The sequence below is a fragment of the Alexandromys fortis genome, unplaced genomic scaffold, assembly GCF_014885135.2.
Source record: "Alexandromys fortis isolate MF-2015 unplaced genomic scaffold, M_Fortis_MF-2015_v1.1 scaffold_30, whole genome shotgun sequence".
Taxonomy (NCBI): domain Eukaryota; kingdom Metazoa; phylum Chordata; class Mammalia; order Rodentia; family Cricetidae; genus Alexandromys; species Alexandromys fortis.
Window position 1 is genome coordinate 3,615,401 of NW_026067922.1, and position 19,486 is coordinate 3,634,886.

General features: G+C 47.3%; 1 long non-coding RNA gene across 2 annotated transcripts in view; it reads right to left on the bottom strand.

The window, feature by feature from the left end:
* Window positions 1-5,956: 5,956 nt before the first annotated feature.
* LOC126501325 (uncharacterized) overlaps window positions 5,957-19,486 on the bottom strand; it is a 26,371-nt gene continuing 12,841 nt past the window's right edge. For both annotated transcript variants that reach the window (XR_007591641.1, XR_007591640.1), the window contains exons 3-4: window positions 7,140-7,305; window positions 5,957-6,442 (exon numbers count right to left, since the gene is read on the bottom strand). This is a non-coding gene — a long non-coding RNA (uncharacterized lncRNA). The remainder of the gene's footprint in view (window positions 6,443-7,139; window positions 7,306-19,486) is intronic.

Genomic DNA, 19,486 nt, shown 5'->3' on the forward strand with positions numbered 1-19,486 from the left:
GAAGAAGAAGAAGAAGAAGAAGAAGAAGAAGAAGAAGAAGAAGAAGAAGAAGAAGAAGAAGAAGAAGAAGAAGAAGTAGAAACTAGAAACACCCATTCTGTTGGGAGAGCAGCGGACGAGGCTCTGTCTGTGGCTGCTGTTTTTACCGTCATGCCATTTTCTAGATTTTCTTCGACAAGTCGCATAACCTTTCTGAATCTGTTCTCTCATTGGCGCAATAGAAGGAATAACCTAACATTTAAGGTTGTAAAAATTCAACTAAATTTTTCACAAAAAGTTCTTGGCGTGGGACACAGAGCCAGACACATAAATAGCAACTGCTCTTATTACATTGAGCCGAAAACACTTTAGAAGATTAATCCCTTCAAAACTTTTTATCTGTTTCAAATTGCCTGGTTTATTTCACAAATGGCACACACAGAGGAAAGAAAGCAGTCTCTTTGATTCCCTTAAAAACCCTGGACTAAGTTTCCAGACTTAGAAGTTCAAAATGATTGATTTAAGTAACAGTTTGTCCTGAGCTGTCCAGAGGAGTGGATTGGGGCTTGGTTTCCTAACTGGGCTAAAAGCAGCCTGACCCTGGCCGGCTCCACACCACGGGTGGTGGTTGGTAGCTGGTGGCCAAGATGGACGGCCACAGGCAGTGAACACTGGATGAGTTCGTGGTGGGGAATGAGTCCTCCCAGTCCTGATTTGAACTGCCCTGGACAGGAACCAGCTACTGTTTCTAGCCCTGAGATTTTTGCTTTTTGTTTTGTTTTGTTTTTTTGAGACAGGGCTCTCTGTGTAACCTTGGCTGTCTTGGAACTCACTCTGTAGATCAGGCTGGCCTTGAACTTGAAATCTGCCTGTCTCTGCCTCCCAAGTGCTGGGATGAAGAACATGCTCCACCACCACCCAGTTTATCCCTGAGACATTCTGTACCATTTTAGCCATTCCCACAGGCAGATCATAACATTCCACTGTCTCTTTAATATGCACCGCCCTGGGAGGCTGATGGTGGGCATCTTTTCACACTCTCACCCCCTGTCTCTGGGTCTCTTCTGGTGTGCCTTTTACCCATTTTACAACGGGATTGTTTGTGTATTAGTTACTTATTTTTAACCTCTAGACATGAGATTCATTTCTAGATTCTGTTGCTTGGCTACACCTATGACCTGTAAATACTTTCTTCCAGCGTCTGCTCTGTCCTTCCTCAGCAAAGGCCTGCCTCCCCTCTTTAAAATATATGTTCTTACTCTGTAGCCCAGGCTGACCTGGAACACATGGTAATTCTCCTACTTCGGGTCTCTGAGTTCTGGGATTATAGGTCCATCAAGCCAGGCTTCCACGGGGTCTTTCGCAGTGCAAGAGTGTTAAACGCTGATAAGGTTCATGCGTCAAGGAGGAGACCCCCACTCATCCCTAACTGGGCAGAGCTCATCTGTGTATCATACGCACCCTAAAATCTCTATCATGAGCACAGGCTGTGCTTTACCTCTTGCTCACTCCTGGACCATTAACCTCCTCCCTAAGCCCAACTCCCTACAAATGTCAAGAAGCCACACAAAGCAGCCAGATCTGTCCAGGCAGTCTCAACCCAGACCCCAAAGCCCACCAGGAGTTGCCATGTCAGGGACTGGGTTCCAAAACAAACAAACAAAACAAAGGACCTGCCCAACTATGTGTGTTCTGCAGGCAGACAAACACATGCACGGAGACTTTGTGGTGCCAGGGTCTACAGGGCTGAACCTGGTCCTGTGAGCTCACCTTCTCAGACCCATCTGCTCTGGACAGCTACCCCCAGAGCCCCAAATGAGATGTAATCAGGAGGATCTGTGAGTTGTCCTCTCGGTGGGGACTTGAGACTTAGGGACTTGTGCTACACTGTAGCGTGTGTTTAAAGCTCTTCTTTAGCCTCCCACCTGCACTCCAGAAGCCTCAGCCTTACAGGCAAGGACAGCTTGTTCAGTTGCTGCGAACAGAACACAGGCGGCTTGGCTCCCACTCTACTCAAGCAGCATTTAATTCATTTCCACTAACAAAGAATTAATGCCTCGTTATTCACCAGCCTCGGCTGGTTAGTATAGTCCTGGGTAGCAAATCCGCTCTTTTCGGGTGTAGTAAGGTAGGCGCCCTTAGCTAGGCCCTTGGTTTACCCGGAGAGTCTGACAATAATCAGGGCTAACCCAGGTCAAGCTTTCCCAGCACAGAAGCTTGTCGGCCTCTTGGGAGGCTGCTGTGAGAACTATCCTGCGTTTAACCAGTGATGGCAGCAAAGGGCAGCAGAGGACTCTCGGGGTGGGGGCAGGGGTGTTGCCAGGAGGTGGAAGTGTCTCCGGCTCTGCAGAAGCCAGAGCCAGCCAGCACTTGGAGGGTTTGCAAGAGCCCTTTGCCCAGTAGGCCTCCTTGTTCAGTGAGAAACTGAGGTCAGGGTACAGGGGCGAAGGACTGGTGAGGCTAAAAACCGAGCTAGATTTGGAGAATCTAGTTGGAACCAAAATTCTTTTAAGTGATAAGGCCTTGGGAAGTGAGGGGGAAGAAGAGAAAAAGGGAAGAGAGGGAAAATAGAAATCACTGGGTCACCAAAATAAGAAAGTAGAAGGGAGCTGGTGGGGAAGAGGAAGGGGATGGGCAGGCATAGGAGGGAATGAGAGAGAGCGACAGAAGGAGAAGTAACAAGGGTTGGAATACATTTTCTGTTCATGTATAAAAATGACATAATAAAGTCCATTAAAATATGCTAACCAAAGCAGTAACGGGGGAAGGACTATTTCTTCCAGGAGAAAGAAAACGTATGTGTTTATATAAAAATCTTGTGTGAAGAACAGAGAACAGACCCCCTGAAGTTCCGCTGAGTTAGATGCTTTGTTGAGGTGACAAGGATAGCAAAAAACGATGCCCCAGTTTTAGCTGTTAAGTGGTGAAGAAGCAGATAGAATCCGCAACAAAAATAAAACCTCACTGTAAGCAGGTGGAAACTCACTTGTGCAAATACTCAGAGTCTGAGTCTGTCGTAACACCGGAAGTAGAGGTGTGCTTGGCGCTCAAGCTGCTGTGGGAGGCTGAGGTGTGTTTGTGAGTGTTTGGTGCGTTCAGTGAGGCATGGTCCATCCTCCCTCCTGGGAGGGCATTTCCCACGTGTAGCACCCTGCCTGGAGAGCTAGACTCCTGGAACACTGAGCAAAGTCCCTTGGAGAACTGGATACCTTCTTTCCTTCTAGGGGATTTCAATGGATCCTCTTTCTGTTACTGTATCACCTTTTACAACTGTGTCCATGGAGTGGGGTGGTGGGCATAGCTTAGCCCTGCAAGTCTGAGGACCAGACCTCAATCCCTGCAGTCCCCAGAGAAAGCCAGATGCCATCGTGCACATGGGCAATCCTAGTTCTCCCTCCTGTAGGGAGATGAGAGGCAAAGGCGACAGAATAAATGTGGAAGCTCATGGGCCAGTTAGCCTAAAGGAGGCAGCTCAGGAGCCAGAGAGAACCTGCCTTAACAAAGTGGAAGGTGGCAATAAATAGAGAACATTGTCCTCTGAACTCTACATGCATGCAATGACACAAAATTACCCCCCCCACACACAAAACACATACACACACAAAACACACACACACACAAAACAGAGAGAGAGAGAGAGAGAGAGAGAGAGAGAGAGAGAGAGAGAGAGAGAGAGAGATGCATTTAATATTTATTAAGTTTATACAGCCAGGTGTTGTAATCTGCTGGCCTGGTCTGTCACCTAGGACAAGCTCCACCTTCTCCCAACCTCCTTCCCACTTCCACTGAGGCAAGCAGATCTCTGCTTCCTCTGCAGCCTGTGAGTGCTCTCTCTCTCTCTCTCTCTCTCTCTCTCTCTCTCTCTCTCTCTCTCTCCTTCTTCTAGAAACTGCCTCTCTCTCTTCTCTCCTCTTCTCTCCCCTTCTTTTCCCCCCTCCATAACCCACTAAATAAACTCTATACCCCAGCCCTCTCTGCATGTTGTATCTGTCTCCCACTTGCCAAAGGGACCCACTGTGGCCTGGGGTGCCCCCCCCCCCGCTGCTCCTGGTGGGACTGCCACCCCTTGTGGCACCAGCCTCTTTATAAATAAAAACAGTGGGGACCCTACTCACATAACCAAAACATCTTTCTCCCCAGCGCAGTGAGTCTAGATTGTTACCCCTAAACTAGCATCCCAGCATCTTGAACTCATTTGAACCCATTTTTCTCTCAATTCCACCCCCTCCCACCAGCTTCCTGATGGCTGTTCAGAGCACCCTGACTCCAGGAACTTGGGCTTTCTCCCTCTGTGCCTTCCGGCTTCCTCTCCCTCCCTGGATAGACCCAGCGGAGTGTACATGGCAGACCCAAAAGCACAAATGTACCAGCTCTGTGACTTCTGCCCCTCCCTCAGCAGGTTGGCATTGCCCTCCTTTTCCTCCTCCTCCTCCATCCTTTAACCTGCGACCCTCAGTTCCTACTGCACCAGTTCAATAACCTCTCATTGCCACTCAGCCCCCTTCAACCCAATGTCCCTGCTGCAGTGAATGCGTGTAAGTCACATCTCAGTGGGGACAAAAAAGAACTAAGTCACACACACATGCACACACGCATGCACGCACACAGATTAAGGCACCAATCTTAACCCCTTCCCTGTGGCAAGTGATCTGTAGATGATAGGGTCACAGCTGAAACCAGGTCATCTGGTTTCCCACTGAGGGCCTGCTCACCAAGGCAGCCATTAGAGATTTAGCTTGATTGTTTTTTTTTTTTTATTATTAGGTATACACTATTTTGTCTGTGTGCATGTCTGCAGCCAGAAGAGAGCACCAGACCTCTTTACAGATGGTTGTGAGCCACCATGTGGTTGCCGGGAATTGAACTCAGGACCTTTGGAAGAGCAGGCAATGCTCTCAACCACTGAGCCATCTCTCCAGCCCCCTGATTGTTGTTTTTGTAGCAAGGAAGGAGATGAGAAATTCCTTCTAGGCAGTCATAAAAATGCTGGCTGCTTGTCAGGGGAGACTGAGTACTGTGTGTCTGCCCTTTATTCTCTATCCCCACCCCATCTCTCCCTAAACACACAGACCAGAGACATCAGGACCCGGGGAGAAAGGTACAGAGAGATAGGAAGCAGTCTGCTCCCCGAGGCTCAAGCACTGGAACCATATGGGTCTCAGGAGCATCCATGGCTGCTGATCTTAGAAAAGGCTCTGATGGGACCAGTGGATCCACCCAGCTATCATGGCTCTGCAGAGGCTCACGCTGTGGGTGCTCTGTCATCCCTGATCCTCAGCGTTGCTTCCATCCAGGGGACACTTCCGCTTGACTCCTTGTCACCATGATGGAGCATATCTTCCGAGTTCCTCAAGTGCAGAGAAACCCATTAAACCCATTTAATACCTAATAGGGAAATAACAGCTGGAGGTATATCACTTTGCCCAAATGTTGTGAGCTTTATGCAAGCACTAGCTCCATCCACTGCCTCCACATTCTTCCTGCTCCTGCCCTAGCCAGCTCAGAACCTGCATCCATTCCCCAGGATCCACTCGCCATGTTCCCTACAGGACCCAAATTCCTGTGGCTCTTCCTTTAGGAAGGAGTTCGGCTTGAAGTTACAGAAATAGAAAAATACATCAAAATAATGACTGTGTTCTGCTTTTATTCCCCTCAACACCAGGCCACCTCAGCACTTTTGTCTCTGTCGTTCTGCATGTCTTTAAGCCATGCTCTCCTCTCCACTTGCCTAAGCCTCCCTATGGGGAGGACTGAATGCCCAATTCGACCATAGCCAGTGCTATGGCTGGAGGGATCAGAAGAGGCCACCACGGACCCACCCTGGTGCTCTACAGCTACTGCCTCTGCAGCTGTGCCAGGCCTGGCTGAGGAATGTATCCAGGCGCCTAGCTCCCACCCCTCCCCCACCCCTCCCCCATTCCTCCTGCCCCACCCACAGATGAAGCACAGAAGGAAGCTGCTCCTATGTGCTCTGCTATCTCATACACATTGGTTGTCTGGTCGTCCCTAGATACCCATCCACTGCCTTCCACCAGAGTTAAAATGTATGCACTTCCCAACATCAGGAAAAAGGGTTCTTGGTGTATCCATGTCCCTGTGCAGCAAGTGACAGGCACTATGTCACATTTCAGAGCAAGAACTTGCATTCTGGTCTCCGGGGGAGGGAAGCCCTAGTGCCAAGTATTTGATGTGCTTCCAGTGAAGCCACAAAATGAGCTCACAGAGTTGCCTGGCAGCAGCCTGCATCTCAGCCAACCACCACTTCAGGCCCCCCAGAGCTTCAGGCTGTCTTGTTTTGTTTTTGAAGACAGGGTTTCTTTGTGTAGGCCTGGCTGTCCTGGAGCTGGGTCTGTAGATCCACCTGCCTCTGCCTCCCAAATGCTGGGATTAAAAGCATGTGCCGCCTCCAAGTTTTCAAGGTGTCTTGAGAGCAGTGCTTGGGGTCCCAGCTTCATTCTGTTTCCTAATGAGACATAAAACAACAGGCCAGATCTGTACTGAGTGCCGAGACACAAGAGAAGGTACTGGGACTGGCTTTTGTCCTAAGGAGGGAGAAAGAGAATGGGACACAAGAGACAGAGGGAGGGCAGAGCCAGTGAGGTGGCTCAGAAGGATCAGAAGTTCCAGGTCAGAGGACAGAAAGATGGTACAGTGGTACTAGCCTGATGACCTGAATTCAGTCCCCAGGATTTACACGCTAGAAGAACTGACTTCTTTGCCCCACCACTTGTACGCCCTGACACACAAACACACAATAAACAAGTGTAAAATAAATAATAAGTAGATAAAGCTCAAGGTCGGCCTCAACTACATATTGATTTCCGGGCTACTAAGTATATATGAGACTCTATCTCTTAAAACAAGAGGTGTGGGGCCGGGCAGTGGTGGCACATGCCTTTAATCCCAGCACTCAGGAGGCAGAGGCAGATGGATCTCTGTGAGTTTGAGGACAGCCTGGCCTACAAGAGCTAGTTCCAGGACAGGCTCCAAAAGCTACAGAGAAATCCTGTCTCAAAAACAAACAAACAAACAACCCCCCAAAAAACCAAGAGGTGAGGGTGGGGGAGGAAGGAGAAGGAGGAGGAGGAGGAGGAGAGAGAACAGCTTCCAGTCCTTTACCCCTCTACACCATCACATTTTTTAACTTAGATCACACATACTTGTAGCACCTTGCCTGCTCAAGCAGAATGGTCAGTTTTTCAACCACAGCCATGAGTTACTGTGTCTACCCAGCACAGTGGGTCACTAGGCAACAGAAGTCTAGAGGTCAGGGATTGCCAGATGTTCTTGCTCCAAATGCTCTATGACCATCCTCATGGCTCCGTTCTAGAACAGAAGATCTGGTTAAGACTGTTGTAATCTTAGGGTTTAACTACTAACACAGAACAGTGTCTTAGAGCACAGACGCTGGAGTCTGAAGGTCCAAATTCTACTTCCGTTGTTCACATGCTGGGCAACATCAGGTAGGTGGTTTGACTTTCCTGTGTCTAGTCTCTTTATTGGGTAAAATGGAGACACACATAGTTCCCGCCTCTTAAGGCTGCCTCAGAACAGTTCCTGTTTGGTATATTAATATGTGCAAAATATGTGTAGCAATCCCCAAAGTGTAGCAAGCATAATGCGTGTTCACTGGCTTTAGGTGAGTCAGTATATAGAACCCAAGAGCTCAGACTCTGAAGATGGTTAGAAATGGGTCCTGGTTATGTCCCTTTTCAGCTGTGACTTTGGCCCAGTTAGATACTTTGTACCTCAGTTTCCTCATCAGCAAAATGTGAAGGAAAGGGTTAATATTAATACTAGAACAAGAAGATTAGACATGGGGAGGGGACTTGATGGAGGAAGGTCATTGGCTAATAAAGAAACTGCCTTGGCCCATTTTATTGGTTAGAACATAAGTGGGTGGAGTAAACAGAACAGAATGCTGGGAGGAAGAGGAAGTGAGCTCAGAGAGTCCATGCTCCCCTCTCCCATGCAGACGCACGCCATGAAGCAAGCCGCCAGGTCAGACATGCTGAATCTTTCCCAGTAAGACCGGTGCTACACAGTTTATTAGAGATGGGTTGATCGGGATATCAGAATTAGCCAGTAAGGGCTAAAGCTAATGGGCCAAGCAGTGTTTAAAAGAATACAATTTGTGTGTTGTTATTTCGGGGCATAAGCTAGCAGGCGGCCGGGGTGCTGGGGACACAGCTCGGCCGCTCCTATTACTACAGGGACTTGAAAGCCTTACTCCTCAAAGAGACACTTCCTTTCGTGGTGTAGCTGCCTGCGCATTGCTCATCATCTTGTAAATAACTCTAATTAAACTCATTGGTTCGCAAACAAAAGGCAAGAAAGTCGAAGAACTAGAGTGAGAAGAGGAAAGAGATTTGTAGCAGTGGAAGGAGATTCAAATCCTGATCTTAGGCTGGAGGGATGGCTCAGTGCTTGCTATTCCTAAAGGTCCTAAGTTCAATTCCCAGCAACCACACAATGGCTCACAACCATCTGTAATGAGATCTGGTGCCTTCTTCTGGCCTGCAGGCATACACGCAGGCAGAACACTGTATACATAATAAATAAAATAAATCTTTAAAAAAAAAAATCCTGACCTTGTTGCTCTGCAATTCTGTGACTTTTGGCTCACTGCTTAAGTCTGCCCTGAGTTCCTGTCCTCATGGTGAAGGTGTAATTATCACCTTCTCTGCTGCAACCTTCACTGGTCCAGCAGCTGCTGCTTCAACCTTCTCTGGTCCAGCATCGGCTTGGGAGAATCAGGTCCCTGGCTCCCTGTCCCTTCTTGACTTTCATCTCTGGGATTTGGGGCCAAAGAGATTCTCAAGAGAATCTCTTTCTTGGGGAGAAAATGATGGTTTCATTCCTGTTTCCTCCTTAGAACCCAAAGCTGCATCTGAGAATCAATTAGATGAACCCAAGTATCCAGTTCACATTCTCCAGCAAGGTTCCAAAGCTAAGGCTGCAACTGGGTTACAGCCTGAAGTGTGTGTTGCTGACCCTGGGAGATATGTGGGTTTTTATTTAACCCTTGGGATACATAGATACATGCTAGCAGTATTTGAAAAAGAGAAGTCAGGGGTTGGAGAGATGGCTCAGCGGTTAAGAGCATTGCCTGCTCTTCCAAAAGTCCTGAGTTCAATTCCCAGAAACCACATGGTGGCTCACAACCATCTGTAATGAGGTCTGTTGCCCTCTTCTGGCCTGCAGGCATACATGTACACAGGATATTATATACATAATAAATAAATAAATATTAAAAAAAAAAAAGAAAAAGAGAAGTCAGGTCTTTCTTTGGTCTGACTTTCGTATCTTGGTTCCAGTATTAGCTGAGGAACGCCTTAGCAGTTTCTCTGCATTAGAAGTCCAGAAAATGGTTTTCATGGAAGCCCCCTGTGCACCAGAAGGGACTATTCCTCTCACTATCCTTTGGGGGACTAGTGCCATCTTGGCTGTCTTATAAGGAGGGACACTGTGGTGGTTTAAATGAGAATGGCCCCCATAGGCTCATAGATTTGAATACTCAGTCACCAGGCACTGACACTATTTAGAAGGATTAGGAGAAGTGGCCCTTTTGGAAGAGGAAGTGTGTCACTGGGGGTGGGCTTTGAGGTTTCAAAAGCCCAAGCCAAGACCAGAGTCTTTCTCTCTTCTCTTTCCTTTCTCTTGTCTGCTGATATGGATGTAGAAATCCCAACTACAACACTATGCCTGCCTGCATGCTGCCATGTTCTCCACCCTGGCAGTAACAGACTAAGCCTCTGAACTGTAAGTCAGCCCCAGTGAAATGTTTTCCTTCATAAGAGTTGTCTTGGTTATGGTGTCTCTTCGCAGTAATAGAACACTAAGACAAAGACTGAAGTCCAGGGAGCTTAAGCCTTTTTTATGAGATTCTGTAGCTGGCTGTGGTGGTAAAACTAAATCTGACTTCTAGGCTGGTAAACATTCCTTTGGCCCAGAATTTGTTTGGATTACAGGTATATTTTAAGTATGTCCTAAATATCTCCCCCGTTTTTTGCTTATGTGTTTTCTGAGGGGAAGCCTAATAGCTTTTATCAGTCTCTCAAAAGTTAAGGATAAATTCTCTTCAGTGACTTCTGTGGGACAATGGTTTGTACCCTGTCAATTGTATATTAATAAAACACTGATTGGCCAGTACCCAGGCAGAAAGTACAGGCGGGGTTACCAGGCAGGAAGTGGAGGCAGAACAAGGAGCTTTGAAATTGTCCTTGTCATGGAATGGTTTGGAAGCCTGGAATTCAAGATGGTTGGGGAAGAGGGGTGGAGATTTCAGGTAAACAAAACAAAACAAAACAAAACAAAACAAACAAAAAAGCCCAAGCCCCTTGGCAAGATTATCAGATGTTTCTAAGGAATTAAATAAAGTCATTCATGTTTAGGGGGCAGGGCAATGGTAAAAGATGAAGGACAAGAGACATTATGCTAAGTGAAGTATCTCAAAGTTAGACTGTCTTCCTTGGAGCAATAAGATGCCTTTGAAGGGCTTAGCAGGGCGAGTGAAAAGGAAGAGGAGGAGAAGCAGTCAGGTGATAAAGATATTAGTTAGGAGGATTTTGAGGGGAAAGTGAGTCTATTTTATAACCACTTCTCCTACAATTGTCACTACCTTTTTTTTCCTCTCTATGCATCTACAAATATATTGAAGTTCTCACATCTTTGAATCTACACACACACACACACACACACACACACACACACACACACACACATACACACACACAGTGCCAGGGGTTGAGCCCAGGGCCTCACACAGGATGTGCTAGGCAAGTGTTCTACCATGAAGCTACATTCCTAGCCCTTATTTGTAATCAGACATTTCTCTCCCACTTGCCTGTTCCCAAATACCCAGTTGCTGCTTCCCAATAACCACACAGAGACTTAATTTATAAATGCTCAGCCAATAGCTCAGGCTTATTACTAGCTAACTCTTATACTTAATTAACCCATAATTCTTATCTATGTTTAGTCACATGACTTGGTACCTTTTCTCAGTACAGGATTCTCATCTTGCTCTTGTGAATTTTCCATGACTCTCTCACTCCACCACTCCTCTTCCCAGAATCCTTAGTTTGGTTGCCCTGCCTCTACTTCTTTTCTGGCTACTGGCCAATTAGCATTTTATTAAACCAATTAGAGTGACAAATTTTTACAGTGTACAAGAGCGCTTAATCTTTTTTCACAGCACTTTTTTTTAATCTCTTAAAAAAAATTTTCCATTTTTATTTTTGTGCATTTGTGTTTTGCCTGCATGTATGTCTGTATAAGGGTGTCAGGTACCCTGAAACTGGAGTTATAGACAACTGTGAGCTGCCATGTGGGAACTGAATCCAGATCTATCGGAAGAGCAGTCGGTGAGTGTTCTTAACTGCTGAACCATTTCTCTAGCCCCACAGCCCTTATTTTACTTTTTAACCTTTCAGTGTCTCCTTAAGTTTCCCAATCTGGCTTTGAACTTACTCTGTAGCCCAGGTAGGCCTCAAACTCTAGATCTTTCTGCCCCAGCCCCCTGAGTAACTGGAATGACAAACTTGTGCCCCCGGCCCAGCATATTTTACCAAATACATTATTCTAAGATATCTTGTGCTGGTTTAGCATCACCTAAGTCCCTTCCTTGTTGGCACAGTGGCGCTGCTTTATTCAACAGCGATCAGCCGTTTATAGATGGACAGTTGGTGGGCATTCTCTCTCTGTTGTAAGGCTATCTCGGGTATGTACAAGTTCTTGCTCTTAATGAAATATGTGTGTGCATGTATATGAATATACACATGCATAAACATCCGCAATGAAAGAGGGGATAGCAAGGGTCACAATGCATCCTATACTCTACCTCCTTAACCTGTCTTCTTTTTATTCATGACACTTATAAATTACAACATCTGTACATTTATTTATTATCTGCTTTCCCCTCTAAAATGCAATTTTTCACAAAAACACGTACCTTATCTCTACTATCTCCTCAACACCTAGGAGAGTCTGCACACAGTAGAGACTCAATAATGTATGTCCATAAGAATAAACAAAAAGAAGTAAGAGTTTTATCCTTGTTTTTAAAACCAGGTCTTACAATATAGGCCGGACTTGCCTTAAACTCACAGAAATCCTCCTGCCTCAGCCTTCCAGGTAGTGGAATTACAGGCACAAGTCACTACAATCTGCTGTAAGACACACATTTTCAATTGCAATCATGTTGCCAGTTTACTTTTCAGAAGGTTGACCAGTAGTCCGCATTATTCCCAGAAAGTGGAGACCATCTCTCTGAAGCCTTGACAATCTAGGATCTCATCAACTTTTAAATTAATTTTAGCCCATCTGAGGGGAGAAATACCATCTTTCAATTACACCACGGCTTAACAAGATCCTCCAGAGCTATTTGGCTTCTCATCATGAGCCTGAGTTAGGATATTCTGTCTGTCCCTGCAGAACATCCCCTAAGCCAGAGATCAGAAGATCAACTCTAAGAGATGGGCAAACATGAGCAGGGCATCAAGGGGAAGGGCTCAGGACAAGGTCATAGCTGCTACCACAGTAGTTTAATGGCTGAGGACAGCCACTGGACTGGTGGGGGCTGACAAGAAGATGCTACCAGAGAAGAGATTCACAGGAACAGAAGAGCAGGTAACACACCCATCAAAGGGAGTCACATGCTCACATAAATTCACATAGGCACACATACATATACACAAATAAAAATAAGTAAAGACTGCTTAAAAATTTTAAAGTATGGGATGAAGCTCACATAATTGGCATGTGTGAGGCTCTAGGTCTAATCTCTAGTATCATACAAATAAAATCAATATGAACATGACCTATTAGAAATTATTAAAAGATTAGTATTTATTTTTATGGATATGACAAGATTATAAACACAGACATACAGACACACAGACACAGACACAGACACACACAGACACACACACACACACATATATATATATATTTTTCTTGGTTTTTCAAGACAAGGTTTCTCTGTAGCTTTGAACCTGTCCCGGAACTGGCACTTGTAGACCAGACTGGCTTTGAACTCACAGAGATCTGCCTGCCTCTGCCTCTGCCTCTGAGTGCTAGTAATAAAGGAATGTACCACCACTACCTGGCGAAAAATTAAATTTATGAAGATAACACCTCTTACCTTTTATGTATACATACTGTAATGTTTATGGTAAAATATACAACAGTAATTATCTTTAAAAATGTTTAGATGTGAGGCAGGGAGATAGTCGAGCCAGTAAATCATAAGGGTAAGAGTTAAAGCCTCAGAACCCAGGTTAAAAACGACACAAGCTAATGAACAACCCCACCACCACCAAAGCTGAGTGTGGTAGCCTGGGTTTATAATGCAAGCACTAGGAGACATGAGATTATAGACCCATGAGTGTCTCCATGGTGGTGGAGAGCAGGGTGGCATGAAGCAGGCATGATGCTGGAGAAGTGGCTGAGAGGTCTGTATCCACATCTGCAGGCAGCAGGAAGAGAGAACACTGGGCCTGGCTTGGACCTTGAAACCCCAAAGCCCACCCCTAGTGACACACTTCCTCCAACAAGGCCACACCTCCTAATCCTTTCAGATAGTGCCATTCCGAGGTAACCAAGCATGTAAATCTCTGAGCCTGTGGGGGCATTCTTATTCCTACCTCCCTAATGCGGATGGCTGGCCAGTCAGCCTAGTCTGCTTAGTGAGTTCCAGGCTACTGGGAAACTGTCTAAAAACCTTTTCAAAGGTGAATGATGCCTGAAAAATAACCCTTGAAGTTGTGTTCTGACCTCCACATGTGTGGATGTGGGCCTTTATTCACACAGACTCATGTGTGCATGAACAGAAAATAAAATATTTAGGTTTTTTATTATTTAAAGGAGGCCCCTTAAACACATATCAGAGAAGTTCTCTTAAAGGCATGAGAATGTGAAAGGAAACGTTACCAGGTTTTTTGTGTGTGTGTGTGGGGGGGGATAGCCTGATGTTAGTAGCTATTAACTCCAAGGAATGAGTGTGTGGCAATTACTATGCTAGCCCCTCATTTTTCCTGTATGGTTAATCATTTTCTAAGAATACTTTGTAAATAGAAGTAGAAAGGCAGGAGCTGGGGCTGGGGCTTGGAGGAGGATGGTTAAGGCCTCACAGATACGCACCAATGTTGGCTTCCTCTGGGACGTAGGACATGATACCCCAAGCTGGGCCTGGTGGCTTCCATTCTAATGACTAGAAGTCCTCACGTTGACCAGCTTCTCCAGCTGTGCCTACCCAGCAAGTGCCGCCCAGTATCTCTGACGACTGCAAGGATGAATGATGGGTCACCATGTGGACCACTCTACCCCCGTAGGTCCAGCAAGCCTGAGATTCAGGAGGCAGCACGCTGAAATGGGAGGCTGCCATTTCTGGCAGAAACGCTTGAGACCTGGCTCACAAAGTTCCCGGAAGCCAAAGACCCACCATCCACGATGCAGCCTAGTCAAGCATGAGCAATCCCATATGTGTTTGCAAAACTCGAGACAGCATAATCCTTCCCAGGAATCAGGACTGGCCTGTGGGAAGAAGGAGTCACCGCAGATCCAACTACAGGCACAGGCTTGCCAACCTGTTCTTTACAGACACAGTCAGGGCACCCCACATGCGTGGGGTCTCCACACATCAAGTTCTCCTCAGGGCAGGATGTGACCCACCCCCAGTCCTACCATGCTTGGGAGCCAGCCTGGGCCTGCTGCCTGCAGGGTGGGCAGAGTGAGCGACCCAGGCTGAAGAACAGAGATTCCAGTGGTGGTGATGAGACATTCTTCCTGTTCCAGCTACCCAGGCACTCAGTAAGCACTCACTGACCGTCTTTAACGCTGGGCCCTTCCCTGGGTGGGACCAAAGCTGACTCACAGTTCATGAATGGGTCAGAGCCAGACCCAAGCTAGCCCAGCTTGATGTGGGGGTTCGAATCGGAGGGTTTGATCATGGAGCTGAGCAGAGCAGCGTGCCTCTGTGTTCACGCACAGCTCAGGCTGGCGGGCTCCTGGAGAGATCTAGCGGAGAACTGTTGCTGGCATAGTACCTGTGGCCCCACCCCGCCCTTCACCCGGAACTTGCTGAAAACTCAAATTTTCAGGTCTTGCTCTAAACTACTTAGTTCAGTTTTGCTTCTATAACAAAACTGTCCTAAACTGCACGGCTCATAAACAACAGAAACCTATTCTTCGCTGACTGTTCCCACGTCTAGAAGTGGATACCAGAGCATTACATGGTTGGTTTAACGCGGACACTTTTCAAGGCTGTAGACCGCTGATTTCACCAAAACGAGGGTGGTAGAGCTCTCCGTGTGTAAGGCTACTAATCGTATGGGGGGGGGGGGCTCTGCCCTTCCTGGTAATAACATTATGTTGGTGTTTAAGATTTCAGCATCGGAATTTGGGGGATACCTTCGGTTCATAACATCCACAGAGATGGAGACTACCACTGTTTATACAACTCCCCTGGCCAATCCAGATACCCTGGAGGTTTGAGAGCCATGAATTCACAGGCAACAGCAGTGTCGCAGGATGAACCTCAGTATGAGGAAGCCAGCGTGAGTTGCAGGGAACATTAACTTTCTCACTCACAGCTGCTCAACAGGGACCTGAGCAGCATCTGTCTTGGAGAAATCCCACCCCACAGGTCCAAAACACAAACGAAATCACCAGGACAAGCTGGACTGGGCTGCTTTACAAAGCAGCCCATGACTTTGTAAGTTTCTCTCTTGCTCAGGCGAAATCTGTGGAGCTTGGGTATCTCTCTCTCTCTAGAGTTGAGAACTCCTTGCAATTCCTGATGGGTCAGGTTGTTTGGATCCAGATGTAAGAAATTGTTGGTGGGAGAGATGATTCTGTGACTAAGAGTACTTGTTGCTCTTACAGATGACCTAGGTTTGAGTTCCAGCATCCACATGGTGGCTCACAACCATCTGCAACTCTAGTTCCAGCGGACTTGACCCCATCCTTTTGAGTACCAGGCACACACATGGTACACATACAAACATGCAGACACAACACTTACTCACTCACACACACTCATGCATGCACATGCGTGCGCGCGCGGGCGCACACACACACACACACACACACACACACACACACATGAGCATGCACCCAAAAAAGAGGGAAATCATTGATAAAGGGGAAAGAGAACATTGGGAACAACACAGGGTCATCCCACTGCCTCAACCCAGAAATGTGATATATCATATTTCATGCCGCTCAGCCCTTCCATGGCTTCAATGTGTATGGGTCTCCTAGGGATCCAGTAATGACAGGAAAGGCCATGAGACTATTTCTCCTGAAGGCATGCATCTGTGCAAGGAGACCAAGATGAAGAAACAGAGATATGGGTAAGGGTGCTTTGTAGGAAAGAAAGTGGATATATAAATTCTTTTCCAGCTTGAGGTTTGACTGAACTCTAATTTTCTGGTTCTGAGAATGTATTAAGTTGCCAAACTTGTCTAACTTTTTCTTCTAAGAGGTTCTGTGATTCTGGGAATAACTCAACTGCTACCAGTGCCATGGCAGCCCCTACAGGCCCCTGGCCCCTGGTCTGCGGCAAGCAGGATCCAAGGCAGAACAGGGTTGAGCTGGGGGCAGGGTTGGGGATGCTGCTATGGGCTGTAGGTGAAGTCTGAGCATACAGGGTCTGCTTACCCAGGCCTGGCCCAGGTAAAGGGCTGAGGCTGTGACAATCTAAAGAGCAGGAGGGAATCAGTTCTTCCTTCCCGTTGGACTGAGAAAGAGCAATGTAACTGTTGCCCTATGGGAAAGAAGAAGAAAGGTAGATTCAACTCCATCCTGCCAGCCCAGTTCTTAGGGTAGTAGGTACCATGGGGCCAGGTGCATTGGGCCCATTTGGGTGAATATGATCTCGCTCCCTAAGAGGCTGCGCCACCATCACCAGCCTATGCTCAGGAGCATCCTCCTCTTCCTTACAGCATCTGGGCTGAAGCCCAGAGTAACAAGTAAGAACAGCAGTGGAGGGGTTGAGCAGTGACCCACAGCTCCCCAGCCTGGCAGCCTTGACCATCTCCATGAGGAGGAGGGGTCACTAGAGCCCGGTTCAGCTTAGCCCCTGGGGCGCCGTGTGCCACTCTTCCCTTGCTCCATTTTAGTTAAGATGTCAGCATTATGGGGACTCCAGTGGAGAAATTCCTAATGGGGTCAGAGCCCTGGGCACTAACATCAAATGCTTCTTCCTTCTCACAGGGACAGACGGGATTAATGGCCATTGTTCCAAGGCCCTGCACATTAAGACATCCAGCCCTTTGCTGAAAGATAGATTGCGTATCTGCCCTGAGGGAGGACGAATCACATTGATAATTCCCTTGATTAAAGCCCATTTATTAAAGAGCCTGATGGTGTTTTTTTCCTTCTGTCTTTTAATAGATAGATTGGGAAGTACTTCAGCAAAGAGAAAGAGACGTAATAATCCATTCCCCTGTGGCTGATGAGTTTCGTCTTCAGAAAAAGTAGTAAGCCATGCTGCTCAAATTGTAGCACAGGAGTCCTGCTCAAATCAGAGGGAAGGGGACAAGGGGAGGAAAGAGATGGGAGAAGCAAAAGCTCATGTGAGAGCCCACAAAGCAGAGGCCAGCCCTGTTCCCCTCGGGTATCCATTCTCAGAGTGAGTGGGATACCCCCAGGTTCACTTGAACCACAGGCTGCAAGACTGGCTGCATGCAGCATTTTCGATGAAGAGTTCTTTCCAAACTACCCTGGGCTCCTTCTCCCTCCAAGCTACTACTTTTACATTCTAGAAGTGTTTCGAAGGCTATCAGAGATGGGGGGAGAGTTAAGGGGACAGTTATATCCCATACTTAGAACCGGGTGCCTGAGTCTGTGGAACCCATGATGGCTCTCATCCTAGATACCCCATAGCAGGCTGATGTCTTTGGCTAACAGAGTCTAGCTTTGAGATGCATATAAACACCAGGCTGGCTGGGCGTGATGTGCTGTGGGACAATGGTCACTTATATTATTTTTAATGAACTACTGATTGGTCAGTAGCCAGGCAGGAAGTAGAGGTGGGACAATAAGAATTCTTGGAAGAGGGAAGTTTAAGTCCGCAGTTGTGACTCAGCCTCAGAGGAAGCAAGATGTGACTGCCTCGCTGAAAAAAGTACCAAGCCACATGGCTAACTCAGACAAGAATTATGGGCTAATGTAAGTTATAAGGATTCGTTAATGTGTCTTCCTACAGCTCAGCTCCCAGGGAGTGAAGCTAGGTGAATAAACTCTGCTCAGGGCGGGAAGAAGGAGCCCTGAGGATGGCAAGGCAGCTGTGTGGCAGACCTGGGCGGCCTCACCACAGACAGAGCTGAGCCAGGACCTCCACAGCCCAGCTTAATCATACAGCAGAATTGCTGAGCTGCACGTCTGGACTAGAAAGCACTGTGTCCTCGTAGGAAGACTGTCTGAGAAAATTACCTGTTCTGCTCAACCCAGGTGGAAGGAAGAAAGGAAGCCAGGGCAACCAGACGAGGGTCTGGGCGTATTCAGACTCTGTCTACCTGCATTAGCCCGGTCTGGTCAGCCCGCACCTGGCTCCTCCCCGTGCCCTATCACCCTCTTGAGCTACCACAGTCGATTACACCTGGAACCAGGGTGATAGAAACATGACCTAAGGTTAGGTCTAGACTAAAAGGTCACAGACTCTTTGCTTTAAAGTATTTACTTTATGTCATGAGTGTTTCGCCCGTGTGTCCATAGCATGTCTGTATGTGTAGCACATGCCCTGTGCCTTCAGTGACCAAAAGAGGGTACCAGATTCCCCAGTCTGGATTTACAGACTTTTGTGGGCACCGTTTGAGGGTGCTAAGAACTGAACTCGGGTCCTCTAGATGGAGCAGTCAGGGCTCTTAACCACCGCACCATCTCTAGCCACAGGTTCTGTAGTTTAAACAATAAAAGCCGTAGTTTTTTTTAGAGACTAGAAGTCCAGATCGGGTTCTATGAGGACTCTCTCCTCAGCTTGCAGACTGCTGGATATTATGGGGCCGCTTCCTCTTTTAATAAGGAAACTAAGCCCACTGTAGGATCCCCTTTGACCTCATCTCAACCATCATGGCTCTCAGCGGGGCTCCCACGTGCACATGTACACGCACTGAGCACGGAGTCTGGACCTTGGAAGGCTTCCTCAGCTGCTACTACCCTCGTGATGACCCCCAGGGGATTCTGGAGGAGCGTCTCGGGATAACTCAGCATCTTCTCTCTGACTTCTGCCTGACTGCCTGCCTGTAATGGCCCATCTTCCCAGGCTAGGCTCTGGGACCAGCAGAGGCAGAAATGATGAGATCCTCAGCTTGAGCTAGGCCCCAGGAACCTGATCCAGTCTCTCTCCTAAACGGATCAAATCTTTATGGATAGCAGATGAAATAGCCACTTACAGCAAGCTAGCGCTCTCTCTCTCTCTGTCTCTCTCTCTCTCTGTCTCTCTCTCTCTCTGTCTCTCTCTCTCTCTGTCTCTCTCTCTCTCTCTCTCTCTCTCTCTCTCTCT